The sequence below is a fragment of the Suncus etruscus genome, chromosome 1, assembly GCF_024139225.1.
Source record: "Suncus etruscus isolate mSunEtr1 chromosome 1, mSunEtr1.pri.cur, whole genome shotgun sequence".
Taxonomy (NCBI): domain Eukaryota; kingdom Metazoa; phylum Chordata; class Mammalia; order Eulipotyphla; family Soricidae; genus Suncus; species Suncus etruscus.
In genome coordinates this window covers 13,670,651-13,689,036 of record NC_064848.1, presented here as the reverse complement: position 1 = coordinate 13,689,036, position 18,386 = coordinate 13,670,651, and the positions used below count along the sequence as shown (strand labels likewise).

The window sequence follows — 18,386 nt, the reverse complement described above, 5'->3', positions numbered from 1 at the left end:
CCCAGTTTTCGATTGTGAGACCAGTGTACACATTTTTCACAGCTTGGTTTACATGCCTTTAGAGAATAAAAATAAGTCTTTGGTGCTGGCCCATGAGCAAAAATGGTGGCTTTTTTGGGGGGGTCACACCCGGCAGCACTCAGGGGCTACTCCTGGCTCTACACTCAGAAATCGATCCTGGCAGATTCGGGGCACCATATGGGATGCTGGGATTCGAACCACCTTCTGCATGCAAGGCAAACATCCTACCTCCATGCTATCTGTTTGGCCCTAGAAATGGTGACTTTTTTTTTTTTTTTTTGGTTTTTCGGGCCACACCGTATGATGCTCAGGGGTTACTCCTGGCTAAGCGCTCAGAAATTGCCCCTGGCTTGGGGGTACCATATGGGACGCCGGGGGATCGAACCGCGGTCCTGATCCTTGGCTAGCGCTTGCAAGGCAGACACCTTACCTCTAGCGCCACCTCGCAGGCCCCGAAATGGTGACTTTTAAAAAAAACAATTAGTCATAGTACCATGATTTACCAAGTTGCTCCTAGTAGAACTGCAAAAATGTACAGGCATTAAATGTTCAAACACCAAACCCATCATTAGCTTGACCTTCCCTCCGCTAGGGTCCCCAGTTTCCAACATCCTAGTCTGCCCCCTGGTGGCACAAACAAATTTACTTCATATTGTTAACACAAAGGTAAATGGAATTATCAAAACTTTGATCAATAAGGGTCAATTAGAAATAATTGTTATCACTCTCAATGTCTTAACAAAGTCATCATCTAAGGATTTACTGCTATTCTAAAAAAATTTAATCTTTTTTTGTTTGGGGGCCACACCTGGTGATGCTCAGTCTCTGTGCTCAGGGGTCATTCCTAGTGGAACTCAGGGGACCATATGAGATTCCAGGGATTGAATCCGGTTCTGCTATGTGCAAGGTAAGCACTGTACTCCCTGGTATTACTTAAGCTCCACAGATTTAATCTTTAGAGGACATTAAAAACAATGAAGTCAATGTCCTTCATGAGTGTCCTGATTCCCTGACCAACTGTGGTCTGGACACCCTGGGTATATGTGTGGCCATGATGCTGGGGCTTCTTTGCCCACTTCCCCATCTCCATTAGTACAGGCCCCTCAACCTCTTCTAACACTCCATCCCCCACCCAACTGCTGGTGATCAGCACCAAAGCCCCCCAGTTCTTTAGCATAGATAAAGATTTAATTTCTTGGAACCAGAGAGGTAGCACAGCGGTAGGTTATTTGCTTTGCACACAGCTGATCCAGGACCAAGAGTGGTTTGAATCCTGGCATCCCATATGGTCCCCTGTACCTGCCAGGAGCTATTTCTGAGTGCAGAACCAGGAGTATTCCCTGAGCAATGCCGGTGTGATCCCAAAACAAAACAAAACAAGTGCTTGTTTCAGCAGCACATATACTAAAATTGGAATGATGCAGAGAAGATTAGCATGGCCCCTGCACCAGGATTACATGCAAATTCGTGAAGCATTCCATATTTTTTAAAAAAAAGAAAAATAAAACAAAACAAAATTAAAAAATAGATTTAATTTCTTTACATTTTACCCCGTCAAAGTTTTCATTTACAGATTACTTTATATTCTTCAAAATTATTGATAACCCTGGGACTGGAGCGATAGCACAGTGGTAGGGCGTTTTCCTTGCACACACTAGGACAGACTGCGGTTCCATCTCCCATCATCCCATATGGTACTTCAAGCCAGGAGCGATTTCTGAGTGCGTAGCCAGGAGTAACTCCTAAGGGTCAAAAAAACAAAAAATTATTGCTAACCCTATTGAACTTTTTTTTACCCTATTGAACTTTTTCGCATGTATAATTTACTAATATTTACTGCACCATAAATTAAAACAGAAATTTAACTTTTGTTTTATTTTTTGTTGCAAATAGTATTACTCTTAACTCTGTATTCTGAGATCACTCTTTTTTTTTTTTTTTTTTTTTTGGTTTTTGGGCCACACCCGGCGGCGCTCAGGGGTTATTCCTGGCTATCTGTTCAGAAAAAACTCCCGGCAGGCACTGGGGACCATATGGGACACCTGGATGCGAACCAACCACCTTTGGTCCTGGATCGGCTGCTTGCAAGGCAAACGCCGCTGTGCTATCTCTCCGGGCCCTGAGATCACTCTTATTGGGAGTTAGGGTGCTAGGGATAGAAACTGGGTCAACCATGTGCAAGACAAGCAAGCACCCTAACCACCACTATACTATTTCTTCGGCTCCTTTTGTTTAGTTTTGGGGCCACACCTGGCAGTGGTGCTTAGGGGCTATTCCTGGCTTTATGCTCAGAAATCGTTCCTGACAGATTCGGGGGACCATATAAAATGCTGGGGATCAAACCCAGGTTCGTCCTGGATTGGTCACGTGCAAGGCAAACACCCTACCACTGTGCTATAGTTCTGGTCCCATCACTGGCTCCTTTAAAAAAAAATAATGACACCAATCACTATGGTTACAAGGTTGTTCATAATAAGTTTTATTTAATTCAGAGCTACAAAATTGTTTATGATTGAGTTTCAGTCATACAATGAACAACACTCTTCACCAGTGCACATTTCCTACCACCAAAGTCCCCGTCCCGTCCCCAGTTTCCCTCCCATTCTCCCCGCTGCTTGCCTCTGTCAAAGACATTTTTCTTTTTAATCTTTTTGGTTTTTGAGTCACATCCAGCAGCGCTCAGGGATTACCCCTGTCTCTGCACTCAGAATTGCTCCTGGCAGGCTTAGGTGACCATATGGGATGGTAGCAATCAAATCTGGGCTAGCCAGTGCAAGGCAAATGCCCTACAGCTGTACTATTACTCTGACCCAAAAACATTTTTCCTTTTTTCTTTTTTTGTTTTGTTTTGTTTTGGGACCACACCTGGCAGCGTTCAGGGGTTCCTCCTGGCTCTACGCTCAGAAATTGCTCCTGACAGGCACAGGGGACCATATGGGATGCCGTGATTCGAACCACCATCCTTCTGCATGCAAGGCAAATGCCCTACCTCCATGCTATCTCTCTGGGCCCCCAAAGATATTTTTCTTCTCTCTCTCCCTTGCCCCATTTTTTTTTCCTTTTAGACTTGTGGTTTGCAATATTATCAGTGAAAGGGGCAGCATGTATATCATTATCTCCTGTCAGCAAGCCATTCTTGCCCAGAGTAATCATTTCTAGCTATCATTGTCAGAGTGGTCCCTTTTCTGTCCTAACTAAATTCCCTCGCTATTTGTGGCAAGCTCCTTACCATAGTCTGGCCCTCCTGGCCCTCATCTCTATTTTCCCTGGATATTATTACCATACCATCTTTTATATATATCCCACAATTGAGTGCAATTATTCTATGTCTATCTATCCCTCTTCCTCTGACTCATTTTTGTCAGCATAATACTGTCCATATCCATCCACATATTAGCAAATTTCATGACTTTATTTTTCCTAATAGCTGAATAGTTTTCCATTGTGTAGATGTACTACACCTACATAATAGATAATTTATCCACTCATTTATTCTTGGGCACTTGGGTTGTTTCCAGATTCTAGCTATTGTGAATGAACAGAGGAATGCAGAGAACTTTTCTGCATTGTGTTCTGTGCTACTAGAGTATATTCTGACTCCTATTTTAAAAAACAAAAGGTGAAGGTCACTCCCAGTGGTGTTTAGCCAGTGCAGTGGGGAGGACAATCATCAGGTGTCTCAGGGCACATGCAGTTCTAGGTCCATGGAGACGCTGGGTGTTAAATGTTCAAGGCATATGCTCTACATTGATTCCATTTGAGGGTCAAAGAGATAGCACTGTGGATAGGACACTTACCATGCACACACTGTCCAGGTTCAATCTCCAGCACTATATATAGTCTCCTTTTTTTGTTTGTTTTGTTTTTGTGTCACACCCAGCGGCGCTCAGGGGTAACTCCTGGCTCTGCACTCAGAAATCATTCCTGAATAGGGGGACCATATGACATATCAGGGATCAAACCCAGGTCCATCCTGAGTCGGCCACATGCAAGGCAAACACCCTACCACTATGTTGTCTCTCCAGCCCATATATATATATAGTCTCCTGAGCCTGCTAGGAATGATCCCTGAGCCCAAAGCCAGGAGTAAGTCATAGGCACCATGGGATGTAGTTCTCAAACCTAATATCAAACATTTATTAATTTGAAATACTGATAATACACTACTTGCATTATCATAAAAGCATTGTTTTGAAGTAAAAACAAGTTTTTATTTATAAATTCAGTGGAAGAAATGAGAGGGAGAGAAACACTCAAGAGAGAGGGCAGACTTTTGCAAAGGTAGAGAGCCTCAGTACACATCCCAGAGTTAAAGTAAGAAAGTATGAAAGTCCGTATCTCAAGAGGGAAGTTGTGGTCAACATGTGGTCGGGCACCATATATCTAGGCAACACATGGCCATAAGAAGCATTTCTTTCTTTCTTTTTTTTGGTTTTTGGTTTTTGGGCCACACCCCACGGTGCTCAGGGGTTACTCCTTGCTGTCTGCTCAGAAATAGCTCCTGGCAGGCACGGGGGACCATATGGGACACCGGGATTCGAACCAACCACCTTAGGTCCTGGATCGGCTGCTTGCAAGGCAAACGCCACTGTGCTATCTCTCCTGCCCCCATAAAAAGCATTTTTTTTTTTTTGGTTTTTGGGCCACACCCGGTGACGCTCAGGGGTTACTCCTGGCTATGTGCTCAGAAACCGTCCCTGGCTTGGGGGGACCATATGGGATGCTGGGGGATCGAACCGCGGTCCGTCCTAGGCTAACTCTGGCAAGGCAGACACCTTACCTCTAGCGCCACTGCACTGGCCCCCATAAGAAGCATTTTTATTTAAAATAATTATGCTTCTCAAAACAAGCGCACACAAGAAGTGCTGAGAAGAGCAGCTAGGTTTCCAATTCTGCTGGACTCTTTCATGTCTGAATTAAAAGAAAACAACTTGACAGGGTTCGAGCAAATGTACAATAAGTAGAGTGTTTGTCTTGCACACCGCCAACCTAGGTTTAATCTCCAGTGTCCCAGAGTTCATCGCCAGGAGTGATTCCTGAATACAGAGCCAGGAATAACCCGTGAGCATCACTGAGTGTGGCCTCAAAATAAAAACAAACAGGAGCGGTGGCACTAGAGGTAAGGCATCTGCCTTGCGAGCGCTAGCCTAGGACAGACCACAGTTTGATCCCGATCCCCCGGTGTCCCATATGGTCCCCCCAAGCCAGGAACTACTTCAGAGTACATAGCCAGGAGTAACCCCTGAGTGTCAATGGGTGTCCCCCCCCCAAAAAAAAAAAACCCAAGACGAACAAACAGAAAAATAATTTGGCTTCATATCTGTTTGTTTGGGGGCCACAACTGACTGTGCTCAGCTGTGTGTAAGGCAAGTTCCCTACTCCTAAATCTGTGCTTACTCCTAGCAGTCTCTGGGGACCATATAGGGTGCCAAGGGACCAACCCAGGTTGGCCAAGTGCATGGCAATCATCCTACCCATTGCACTATTACTACATCTTCTGTGTCTGATTTTCTTTTGTCTTTTTTTTTTTTTTTTTTTGGTTTTTGGGTCACACCCGGCGGTGCTCAGGGGTTACTCCTGGCTGTCTGCTCAGAAATAGCTCCTGGCAGGCACGGGGGACCATATGGGACACCGGAATTCAAACCAACCACCTTTGGTCCTGGATTGGCTGCTTGCAAGGCAAACGCCGCTGTGCTATCTCTCCGGGCCCTTGTCTTATTTTTTGAGGCAACACCCAGTGGTGATCAGGAATTACTCCTGGCTTTGCATTCAGGATTTTCTCTTATGAGATGAGTAAATTGGGGTTGGAGAGATAGCATGGAGGTAGGGCGTTTGCCTTGCATGCAGAACGACAGTGGTTCAAATCCCGGTATCCCATATGGTCCCCTGAGCCTGCCAGAAGCGATTTCTGAATGTAGAGCCAGGAGTAACCCCTGAGCTCTGCTGGGTGTGACCCAAAACAAAAACCAAAACAAAAAAAAGATACATGCATTCTTTGGGAAATTATACTTTATATTTACATGATTTAGCAAAATTGAAAAAGTCAAATATTATTTTAACTTAGTATTATTATAAAATATATATTCCGGGGCCAGAGAGATAGCATAGAGGTAAGGCGTTTGCCTTGAATGCAGAAGGACGGTGGTTCGAATCCCGGCATCCCATATAGTCCCCTGTGCCTGCCAGGGGTGATTTCTGAGCATAGCCAGGAATAACCCCTGAGCACTGCCAGGTGTGACCCAAAAACCAAAATTAATTAATTAATTAATTAATAAAAATATATATTTCATTGCAAAATTCCTCTTCCCACATCAAGAAAGAGGGGAAAGGTTCAATACCAGAGCACAAACCCTACAAGCATGTGAGGCAAGTACCTTAACCCTTATACTATCTCCCTGGCCCCAAGGTTGCTGAGTTTTACACTTATAGAAGTCCATCATTCATGTTGAGTTCAGTCGAAGAAGACAGACAAATACAGAGTGACAGCTATCTTGCGCAGTATTAAGAAGCAGGGCACATAGTGGTAGGTAGTGTTTGCTTTGCTCAAGACGGATTTGGGTTGGATTCCTATTTTCCATATGGTTCTCCAAGCCTGCCAGGGGTGATTTCTTTTTTTGTTTGCTTGGTTTTTTTTGGGTCACACCCTATGGTGTTCAGGGGTTACTCCTGGCTCTACACTCAGAAATCTCTCCTGGCAGGCACAGGGAACCAAATGGGATGCCAGGATTCGAACTACCATCTGTCCTGGATCAGCTGCTTGAAAGGCAAATGCCCTACCTATGTGCCCTCTCTCCAACCCCTGCAGGGGCAATTTTTGAGTGCAGAGCCAGGAGTGACATCTCCTGAACATCTCCAATGTGACCACTGTGACACAAACAACAACAGAGCAACAAAATACTTCCTTTCTCCAGAAAGAAGGCCCCAACAACTTCCATGGTATGCAGAATGGTGGCGGCAGAAGTGACACCCAAAGCTGAGTAATAAGAAGCAATGTGGCTTAAGCCCAGATCTTCCTCTGTCCTTGGATAACCTTGGAATCCAGTCACCAGGCTGTGAGGAAACCCAAACTAATTGAAGCAGAAAGACCACAGAAAAAGGCTGATAAGTCTTTCAGCTGGCGCCTAGCAAAAAACCAAATGACAAGCAAATGAGGTGGTTTTTCCATTCATTTCAGTCTTCTGCTTCTGAATCCTTGACACACAGAATCTGGTTAGCATAATGAGTCCTGCTATAGACACTACTCCTCGGATAACTTCTGGGCAGTAGCTAATAGAAACTGAAGCCTCTGCATCTGGAAGAAGCTTTCCAAAGTAAGACTCATTCAGAGGCCGGAGTTATAGAACAAAGGCTAAGGTGGTACCTGATTATGAGGGATAAAAGCAAGGGTCTGTGGAAGGCAGGAACTTTTTTTCTGGGGTGGATTCTGGGGCTTTTGGCATCAGCCTTATCCACGGAATAAAGCTGATATCTTCAGAAGCCTGGCTGCTTGAACAGGGTGACACAGTATAATTCTTTTTGTTGGTGCTTGTCACTCATTGGAAAGAAGCACCTTTGGATGGAAGCATCTTTTGGATTGGTCTCTTACCCTACCTGTTTTCCACCCCAGGGAGTGGTCTTTCACTTCCCCACTAAAGACCCCAGGTCTCAAGGAAAAACAACTGGCAGTTTCAGCTTTCCACTACTGAGCTATCTGTTTGCTGGCATATTAGTACTAGGTGCAGAAGGCTTGTGTGCAAAAGTTCCTGAACCTTTTTTATCTTCTAAATTGTGTGTGAATTGTTTCCTGTGTTGGTGTTTGCTTCCAGACCTGCATCCTCCCAATCCCCTGGGATTAATTGGGGCATTAGGCTTCCACTTCAATCCCTGGCATTTGTCTTCCACAATAGTAGAGGCCATATAAACAACAGAGAAAGCAAGGTTCTCCTTGCCTACTACTTCCATCTTTATTGCCTATAAAACTGTCCATAGTTGGGGCCAGAAAAATAGTACAGTGGTAAAGCATTTGTCTTGCAAGTGAATGAACCCGGGTTCGATTTCTGGCATCCCACATGGTCCTGAGAGCCTGCCAGGAGTGATTTCTGAGTGCAGAGTCAAGAGTAACCCCTGAGCACCCCTGGGTGTACTTCCCTGTTTCCCCACAGGGGCCCATTCCCAGAAACCCTCAGCCCAGTGGTATGGGCCTGACAGCTTGGTGCTTGGCTGATCTTAGAGTATTAGTCAGGCTTGGAAGTACCAGGGACATCAAGGCCACCCCAAAACTGACTTTAGAGTCTCCCAAAGGAGGCATTCCAACCCTTTGAGCTATATATGTATGTTTTGTTTTGTAGACACATCTGGTGGTACTTAGGGGTTATTCTTGTCAGACTTGGACAACCATATGGAATGCCACAGGGATAGAAACTGGGTTTGGCCCCATGCAAGGCAAATGCCCTACCAGCCATGTTATTGCTCTGGCCCCAGGATTTGTGTCTTGTTTGTCTGTTGTTTTTTGGTTTTGTGGTCATACCTGGAAGTGCTCAGGGGTTACCTCTGGCTCTGTACTCAGAAATTGCTTCTGGCAGGCTCAGGGGACCGTATGGGATGCCAGGAATCAAACCGGAGTCTGTCCTATATTGGCCTCATGTAAGGCAAACACCCTACCACTATGCTACAGTTCGGGCCCTGAATATGAGTTCTTGTTTGGTTGTTGGTTGATTTTGGTTTTGGGCTACATTGGTGCTCAGGGATTGCCCTTAGTGGTGCTCAATATTAGAGAAACCAGGCTCAGGAGACAACATGGTAGTGGGTATTGAGTAAGGCCTTCTACATATAAAGCACATGCTCAGCCCATTGAATTATTTATCTCATCAGTTCAAGGGTGTTTGTTTTTATTTTGGGGCCACACCTGGCAGTGCTCAGAGCTCTGCACTCAGAATTCACTCCTGGCTGGCTAAGGGGACCAAACATTTGAAGTGCCAGGGATTGAATCCAGGTCAAATACATGTAAGGCAAGGGCCCTACTTGCTGTACTATCACTCTGGCCACTCTCGGCAGTGTTCAGGGCTTACTCCTGAATCTGCACTCAGGAATCATTCCTGGTGGAATTCAGGGGACCAGATAGATAATGGAGAATAAACCCAGGTTGGCAACCTGCCAGACAAACACTGTACCCACTATACTCTCACTCTGATCTCAGGTATGCACATTTTAAAAACGTGAGGGTTTTTTCTTTTTTGGTTGGTTGGTTTTTGGGCCACATCCGGTGACACTCAGGGGTTACTCCTAGCTCTGTACTCAGAAATTGCTCCTGGCAGGCTTGGGAGACCTTAGGGGAGGCCCGGGATTGAACCCAGGTCGGCTGTGTGCAAGGCAATCATTGTGAGAACCAAAACCCCCTGAGCCTAGGACCCAGGTGGTCACAAGCCCCAGTAAAGCCTTTTTCACAGTAGGCCAGAATCTAGGCTCACAGTGCTTTTCCATTCTACCCCCTTCACATTGGCGGGTGAAGGCAGTTCTGAGATAAAACCACAGAATGTATTCCCCAAGGCAGGGGTCGGCAATCTCTAAGACATAAAGAGCCACTTGGATTCATTTCCGAAGGGGGAAAAAACCTGGAGCCATGAACCCCAACCAAGGGGAAAAACCTGGGAGCTGCAAAACCATTGAGACATTTAAAAGAAATATAGCACTGCATACATTGTTTCTTATTTTAATGCTATATACAGGATCATGCAGTTAGCTGTCGATCTGAAGGGAAAAAAAACCCTTTCACTTAATAATGTAAAACATATATTTGTGCAAATTAATAGCCAATTAAAATATTTAAGTTGGGGCTGGAGAAATGTCATAGAGGTAGGGCGTCCTTGCATGCAGAAGGATGGTGGTTTAAATCCCGGCATCCCATATGGTCCCCCGAGCCTGCCAGGAGCGATTTCTGAGCGTAGAGCCAGGAGGAACCCCTGAGCGCTGCCAGGTGTGACCCAAAAACCAAAAAAAAAAAAAAATTTTTTTTAAGTGATACCACTCCCCGAACCTCTGCTATCGGCCCTGCCTTCAGAGCCAGAGCCACGGCAAAGCTTCAACAAAGCCGCATGTAGCTCTGGAGCGGCAGGTTGCAAACCCCTGCTCTCAGGGAATTCAGGAATGTCAGGACCCTCCCTGTTCTATTGAGATAGACGTGCAGTGGTCCTCAAACTATGGCCCGCAGGCCACATTTTGTATTTGTATCTGTTTTGTTTCTTCATTGCAAAATAAGATATATGCAGTGTGCATAAGAATTCGTTCATAAGTTTTGTTTTTACTATAGTCAGACCCTCCAATGGTCTGAGGGACAGTGAACTGGCCCCTGTTTAAAAAGTTTGAGGACCCCTGAGAGGAACTAGATGGGTCTGGAATGTTCCACCAGATTAGGCCCCCTTGACAACCAAAGTTGAGTCAGAAATAAGTTGAGACATCTTTTCCATAAAATGATGTGATTTGTGTGCAAATAGATATAGGCCAATCATGTGTGTGGTGAAGCGTGAACTGTTTGTATTAACCAATGAAATGCTTGAATTGTTGAAGCTTATAAAACCCTGTATAGGGCCCGGAGAGATAGCATAGCTGTGTTTGCCTTGCAAGCAGCCGATCCAGGACCAAAGGTGGTTGGTTCGAATCCCGGTGTCCCATATGGTCCCCTGTGCCTGCCAGGAGCTATTTCTGAGCAGACAGCCAGGAGTAACCCCTGAGCACCGCCGGGTGTGACCCAAAAACCAAAAAAACAAAACAAAAAAACCCTATATAAACTGGTTGTGAAAGAGTTCATGACGGTCCACCAACTCAATTAGAGACCACAACAACTCCAATAATGCAATTAGCAAGGGCAGATTTATTGACTGACTAGTCAGGGCTTCGGGTCTGTCAACAGACAGAGGACGGGAGCCCCCAAAAAACAGAGGGTTTTTATAGGGTAGGGAACCATAGGGACTGAGGGGTAGGCAATGTCCAATCAATGAAGAATTCACTTGTACTTTCTTCTCTAAGACGGCTCAGGGTTCAGGGGGAGCTGTGAAGCAACTTTGTTATTGCATTCTTCTGACTTAGTTGACCCGGGTTGCTTATTCTGTGGTCAGCCGATTGGGGTGGGAACACCTTGTGTGAGGAATATTCTGTTGACACATCATACATCTTATGATAGAGGGGAACCATCCTGTGTCAGGAACATTCTGTTGGTATATCACACATCTTGTGATGGGGTGGGGGGGTTGGACAAATAGTAGCAGAACTTTAGCAAGAGTTCAGCAAAAGTTTAACTTGAGCAATAGTTCAGCAAAAGTGTAACAAGTGGGCTGGAGAGATGGCATGGAGGTAAGGCATTTGCCTTGCATGCAGAAGGAAAGTGGTTCGAATCCCGGTATCACATATAGTCCCCAGAGCCTGCCAGGAGCGATTTCTGAGTGGAGAGCCAGGAGTAACCCCTGAGCACTGCCAGGTGGGACTCAAAAACCAAAAAACAAACAAACAAAAAGTGTAACAAGTTATTGCTAAAAGGCCTTTTCCATTAACTGTTACTTTTTTTTTCCCCCCGTTTTTGGGTCACACTTAGCAGTGTGACCAAATTCTACCCCCACAGTTGGAGATTTGATTTTGGGTTCTTGTTAATACTCCACTGGTTGGATGAGATTTGGACCTCAGCTAGCTGGATAAACTCCCTTTTGTGACTTCTAGGTCTATGTGATCTTGCTGCTCCCATTCTCATCTTCATCTTATTGCTGTTGTTGTTTTTTGATTGTTTGTTTTGGGTCCACACCCAGTGATGCTCAGGGGTTACTTCTAGCTCTGCACTCAGAAATCGCTCCCAGCAGGCTCAGACCCTATTATCTGGGATGCCAGGAATCGAATCCAGGTCTGTCCCAAGTCAGCAGCTTGCAAGGAAAATGCCCTGCTTCTGTGCTATCTCTCCAGCGCCCACCCCCTCATCCTATTTTTTTCTTTGGGTCATACCTGGCAGTGCTCAGGGGTTACTCCTGGCTCTATGCTCAGAAACTGCTCCTGGCAGGCTCGGGGAACCATATGGGATGCCGGGATTCAAACCAATGACCTTCTGCATGAAAGACAAAAGCCTTACCTCCATGATATCTCTCTGGCCCCTACCCCCTCATCCTTAAGGGATCAAGTCACCCAAGAATCAGCTTGGCCTTATGACACCAAGAAGAAAGCCTAGCCAGTATTCCCAGTTTTTCCAACAACAACACAGAGGCATTGGGTACAGTTTGTCTCAGTCAAACTTCTAGCAAAAGGTTTCCAAGCTACCCCAGCTAAGATCATGTGCAAAAGAACAGCTCAGCTGGGCTATCAGACCATAGAAATCATACCTCAGGTGCCTAGAGTGTTAACTCAGAAGTAAAGCTTTTCCCTGCATGTGTGAGGCTCTGGATTTGGTCCCTTGGCACTTCAAATTAAAAAAAAATCATTGGGGCCCGGAGAGATAGCACAGTGGTGTTTGCCTTGCAAGCAGCCGATCCAGGACCAAAGGTGGTTGGTTTGAATCCCGGTGTCCCATATGGTCCCCCATGCCTGCCAGGAGCTATTTCTGAGCAGATAGCCAGGAGTATTCCCTGAGCACCTCGGGGTGTGGCCCAAAAACCAAAAAAAAAAAAAAATCATTCTAGGACCGGAGAGATAGCATGGAGGTAAGGCATTTGCCTTGCATACAGAAGGATAGTGGTTCAAATCCTGGCATCCTATATGGTCTCCCGAGCCTGCCAGGAACAATTTCTGAGCATAGAGCCAGAAGTAAACCCTGAGCATTCCCGGGTGTGACCCAAAACAAACAAACAAAACAAAACAAATTGTCATTCTGATGGTCATCTTCTATTTTCATTTATTTATTTATTTGGGGGTTTGAATCCACACCTAGTGGTGTTCAGGGCTTACTTCTGGCTGTGTGATCAGAAGTTGTTCTTTGTGGTTCGGGGAAACCATGCGATTAGGGATCAAACCCAGGCCTCCAACCTAAAAAAGCATGTACTCAGCCCTGAGGTCTCTCCAGTTCATTATCATTTTCAGTCACTAAGTCATAGTTGACATTTAAAAATCTTAAACTTGGGGGACAGAGAGGTAGTACAGTGGGTAAAGTACTTACTTGCCTTGCATCCAACTGACCCAGGTTTGATCCCTGGTACTTCATATGGTTCCCCCAAGCCCCACCAGGAATAATCCCTGAGCACAGAGCCAGGAGCAAAGCCTGAGGATCACCAAGTGTGGCCCAAAACAAACAACCCATACACATGCACAACTTGTCATAGACAGAAAAGAATTTGAGTTTGTTTGTTTGTTTTGGTAAAACACTGGACCTACAGGAAAGGTGAGAATAGGACCTAGCCCTGGGTTTGATCCCCATGCTCCTATCCCAGCCTCCAGTACTGTGGCCCCAAGATGACACAGGACAAAGAACAGAGAGGGCAGAGCTCTACCTGCCCATGCCTATGGCTTTCCCCAGATTGCTCACTGACTGGGACACCCAATCATAACTCTATTATAGGTCTCAAGACAGCTTCCAGGGGCTGTCATTAATCAGCAAGTGTGCTTAATTTCTGGGCAGACAGCATTCTTCCAGGAATCTGCAAACTAATCACGTTCTTTTCCCTGGTGGAAATGTATCAAACATGTCTTCTGGGACAGGCATACAAGGCATCTTGTGATTTACTGTAGAATACTAAATGCTGGCACACTTGATTGTCTTCATCTTTTGCTTACAACAAGGGAAGAAAAGCCAAAGCGACATGATAGTGGGTAGGGCATTTGCCCAGCACTCCACCAATCTGGGTTTAATCCCCAGCACCTCATATGATTCCCTGAACCTATCAAGAGTGATCCCTGAGTCTAAACCAGGAGAAACCACTGAGTAAGCAGATGTGGCTCAAAAACAAATAAACAAAATCTTTTAAAGAGTTGGGGTAGGGGCTGGAGAGATAGCATGGAGGTAAGGCGTTTGCCTTGCATGCAGAAGATTGGTGGTTCGAATCCCGGCATCCCATATGGTCCCCCGAGCCTGCCAGTAGCGATTTCTGAGCATAGAGCCAGGAGTAACCCCTGAGCGCCACCGGATGTGACCCAAAAATCCCCCCCCCCCAAAAAAAGAGTTGAGGTAGATGGGGCCCTTGTGAATAGCACAGTAGGCAGGGTGTTTGCCTTTTATGTGACTGACCCAGGTTCCATCCTCAACATCCCATATAGTGTGAGACTGCCAGGAGTGATTTTTGAGTGCAGAGTCAGGAGTAGCCCTTGAGTGCTGCCCAGTGTGGCCCCCAAACAAAACAAAACAAAAAAGAGATAGGGTAGGAGCTGGAAATGTAACATAGTGCTAGAATATTTGCCTTGCACACGGCCAACAAAGGAGATGGTGGTTCAAATTCCGGCATCCCATATGGTCCCCTGAGCCTACCAGGAGCAATTTTTTTTTTTTTTTGGTTTTTGGCCACACCCGGCGTTGCTCAGGTGTTGCAAGTCAGCCCCGAAGAGGTTGACTGATGGAGGGATGGAGGATGAGGCCTTTCTTTTCCAGTTCGGAGCACGCGTCTGCCACCCTGTCTAGCTGACGGTTCTGAGGTGAAATGGCGGGTAAACAGCTCGCAGACAGTCAGGCTTGTGGAAATATTAGCTTTATTCGGTGGACAAGACTGAAGTCCAAAGACTCAGCCTCAGTTCCAGCAAAAAAGCCTCGAGCCTTCCACAGACCCTTGTTTTTATCCCCCAGAATCATGTACCACCCAATGGTGGGATCAGATACCAACCAATGGTGGAAGCAGAATCAGGTACTACCCTTGGGTGGGGACAGAATGCCAGGTCACACCCTAGGGTAGGGCACAATCACCAATCAGGTTAGGGTCAGCAACATACTAATCCCCTAAAATATTTACATACACAACACTCAGGGGTTTCTCCTGGCTGTCTGCTCAGAAATAGCTCCTGGCAGGCACGGGGGACCATATGGGACACCGGGATTCGAACCAACCACCTTTGGTCCTGGATCGGCTGCTTGCAAGGCAAATGCCACTGTGCTATCTCTCCGGGCCCCAGGAGCAATTTTTGAGCATAGAGCCAGGAGTAACCCTTGAGCACAATCGGGTGTGATCCAACCCCACCCCCCAAGGTGATCACACTGGGGCCCTTCTGATGGAGGTGAGGAAGTCCTGGGGGATAAGCCCTGAAGGAGGCACACACAGACCCGCCCTACAACTACCTCTATTTAGGGCAATACCCCAGCTTCACCACTTCTCCACTCATCTCTGCAGAGATTCCTAGAGACCAAACACTCAAGGTATCCCTGTTTTGTAGCTATGGTTCGGAGCAAGGCTGGACCTTCTCACGCATCTCTGTACTTTTATAAGCCCCTGCAGCTACACCCACAAAATAGAGCCTTCTGCCATATCTTCCTAAGCTGCCAACACCATAGACCCATGTAACTCTGGAAAGAGAGGCCCATCTAGCAGGAAAAACTCATGGACATATAGGCTTCCAAGCTGATCACACAGGGCCCTTCTAAGGGTCTCTAAAAGCCACCACTGTGGTCATATGAGCTCATCAATCCAGCTCCAAGATCTTCAAAATCGTGAACTGTGAAACACCCCCATAATTTAAATTTTTATTTCTCAGGAATACACCACTTTAGATGTGAAATTTTTATAGAAACCACAGAAGCTCAACAAACAAAGCACTCAACTAGCAATAAATAGCTTAGTAGACCTTTAGATCCCATTGCAAGATAAGACAATTTTCACAAATTTTCTCTTAATTATGTTTTTTTATAATTCCTTACCATTTAGTTAGACAAGCAATATTAAGATAATTATTCATACCTGCCTAGGGGCAGGCTTCAGGGAGGTTGGGAAACTTGCTGTTGGAATATTGAATACCAGAAATAACTGTATTATGAACAATTCTGCAAACCACAGTGTCTTAAATAAGCAATTTTAAGTTTAAATAAAAAGAGATGAATGGAGCCAAAGAGATAGTACAGCGGGTAAGGCATACAACTAACCTGCATTCAATCCTCAGCATCCCATATTGGTTCCCTAAGCACTACCAGGAGTAATTTCTGACTGCAGGGCCATAAGTTACCCTGAGCACAGCTAGGCATGTCCTCCCCACATAAAAAATATGGGTATATACTTGAATATCTGGAGGCAACAATGAACCCTCATGACCAACCCTGAATTGGAAGGAACCCAAATTTATCCAGCTCAGTTCGTCAATGCTCCAGTGAGCTATGGCTAAGGGCTAGGGCAGTGGTTCTCAAATAGTGGGGCACCCTGGTGGGGCATGCGTTTGACCTCAGCAAACACTGTCCTAACAAGCTAAGCCCCATGTTTATGTCTCTTTATGTCTCTGGAGCTGAGAGTTGCTGTGTCCCGCTTCAAACCCCACTTCGAAAGCTATGCATTGCAAAACGTACTCATTGTAGCCAATAATCCAGACATCTCCTCTGATAAAAAAAAAAATCAGCTCGGGGGCCTGGCGGTGGCGCTAAAGGTAAGGTGCCTGCCTTGCCTGCGCTAGCCTTGGACGGACCGCGTTCGATCCCCTGGTGTCCCATATGGTCCCCCAAGCCAGGAGCAACTTCTGAGCACATAGCCAGGAGTAACCCCTGAGCATTACCGGGTGTGGCCCAAAAACCAAAAAAAAAAAAAAAATCAGCTCAAATTATTTTATATATTTTTGTTTTGCAGGTTAACGTTTTTTTAATAAAGATACTATTTACAGTCGTGCAGGGGGTTCAAAAAATGTTTCCTTCTTCCTAGGGGGGCATGACAGAAAATAATTGAGAAGCACTGGATTAGGGTAACCAAGGTTTTGTTTTTGGTTTTGAGGCCACACCTGGAGGTGTTCAGAGCTTGCTCTTGGCTCTCTTTCAATGGACCCAACAGTGTTCAGAGATCCCTGTTCAGTGCTTGGGATCAAACATGGGTCAGTCATGTATGAGGTCGCAAGAGCTACCTACCCACTGTACTATCTCTCCTCCCCAATTCATTTAACCTTCCCTACATGACCTTTAAGGAAGTGAGCATAGGGTGACTACGGATCCAGACAAAAAGAAATTATTTCTAGATTCCTTCCCAAGGTTTCAAACTCTACGGCCTCTGCGGCTAAAATTCCATTGTTGATCACAAGGCTGACGCCAGCAGGAAGTGATGGGAGAGGGGCTCTATAAATATAACAATTCAGAAGAGCTGACACAGCCACTCCCCACGGAAATGAAGCGGAAAATGGTAAATCACACACAAGCAAAGTAAAACCGCTATAAAACTGCTTGGCCGGCCTGCCTGTCAGCAGACAGCTGGGCCCTGGTGGAGGCTCAATGCTCCAATGAAGGCTGATGCTGGACCCCAGACTAGCTCTGCCTTGCAAGCTTCCTGCTCTGAGGAGATGTTGGGACCATGAATTGGGTCTATCTTTGCAAAACTAGGAGTGTTTCCATGGAGGGACAAGGTGAGAAACTGAGGTATCCTCACAAGTAAATACCATCCTCATCATTTCTGTAGTATAGGGAAGAAAACTAAGGCCCAGAGTAAGAGCACAGCAAGCAATGGCAGAGCTGATACCAGGACCTCTGAGTTCCAGAGTTCATGCTTCCTTTCTTTTTAAGTTATTGGGGGTGAGAGGTAGCTACACCTGGCTATGCTCAGGTATTACTCCTAACTCTACACTCATGAATTAATTCTGGCAATGCTCAGCGAACCATATGGGATTTGGGGGATCAAAATTCGGTTAGCCCCATGCAAGGCAAATACTTTCCCATTTGTACCATTGCTCCTGCCACACTTCTCTTCCTCCTCCTCCTTCTCCTCCTCCTTCTTCTTCTTCTATTATTTTTTTTTAAATATGGAACACTTCACGAATTTGCGCTATCATCCTTGCACGGGCCATGCTAATCTTCTCTGTATCATTCCAATTTTAGTATATGTGCGGCCGAAAGCAAAGCACTTCTTCTATTATTTTTTCTTTTTGGTTGTTTGTGTCATACATCATTTCTGATTCTGTGCTCAGAGGTCACTATTGGCAGGGATCAGGGGTGGCAGAGGTTGAAACTGAGTCAGCCAGGGGCCAGAGAGATAGCACAGTGGTAGAGTATTTGCCTTGCAAGTGGCCAACCCAGGATGAACCCTGGTTCAATCCTCAGCATCCATATGGTCTCCTGAGCCTGCCAGGAGCAATTTCTGAATACAAAGACAGGAGTAACCCCTGAGTGCCACCAGGTGTGACCCCCCCCCAAAAAAAATAAATAAACATCATGGGGGCATGGAGGTAAGGCGTTTGCCTTTCATGCAGAAGGATGGTGGTTCGTATCCCGACATCCCATATGGTCCCCCGAGCCTGCCAGGGGCGATTTCTGAGCATAGAGCCAG

General features: G+C 45.8%; 2 non-coding genes across 2 annotated transcripts; one reads left to right on the top strand and one right to left on the bottom strand.

The window, feature by feature from the left end:
• The first annotated feature begins 1,401 nt into the window (after nt 1–1,401).
• LOC126026266 (U6 spliceosomal RNA) lies at nt 1,402–1,508 on the top strand. Its single transcript, XR_007501598.1, has one exon. It is a non-coding gene; the product is annotated as a U6 spliceosomal RNA (small nuclear RNA).
• A 16,348-nt stretch (nt 1,509–17,856) lies between these two features.
• LOC126028310 (U6 spliceosomal RNA) lies at nt 17,857–17,964 on the bottom strand. The gene has a single exon (XR_007502418.1). It is a non-coding gene; the product is annotated as a U6 spliceosomal RNA (small nuclear RNA).
• Nucleotides 17,965–18,386: the final 422 nt, after the last annotated feature.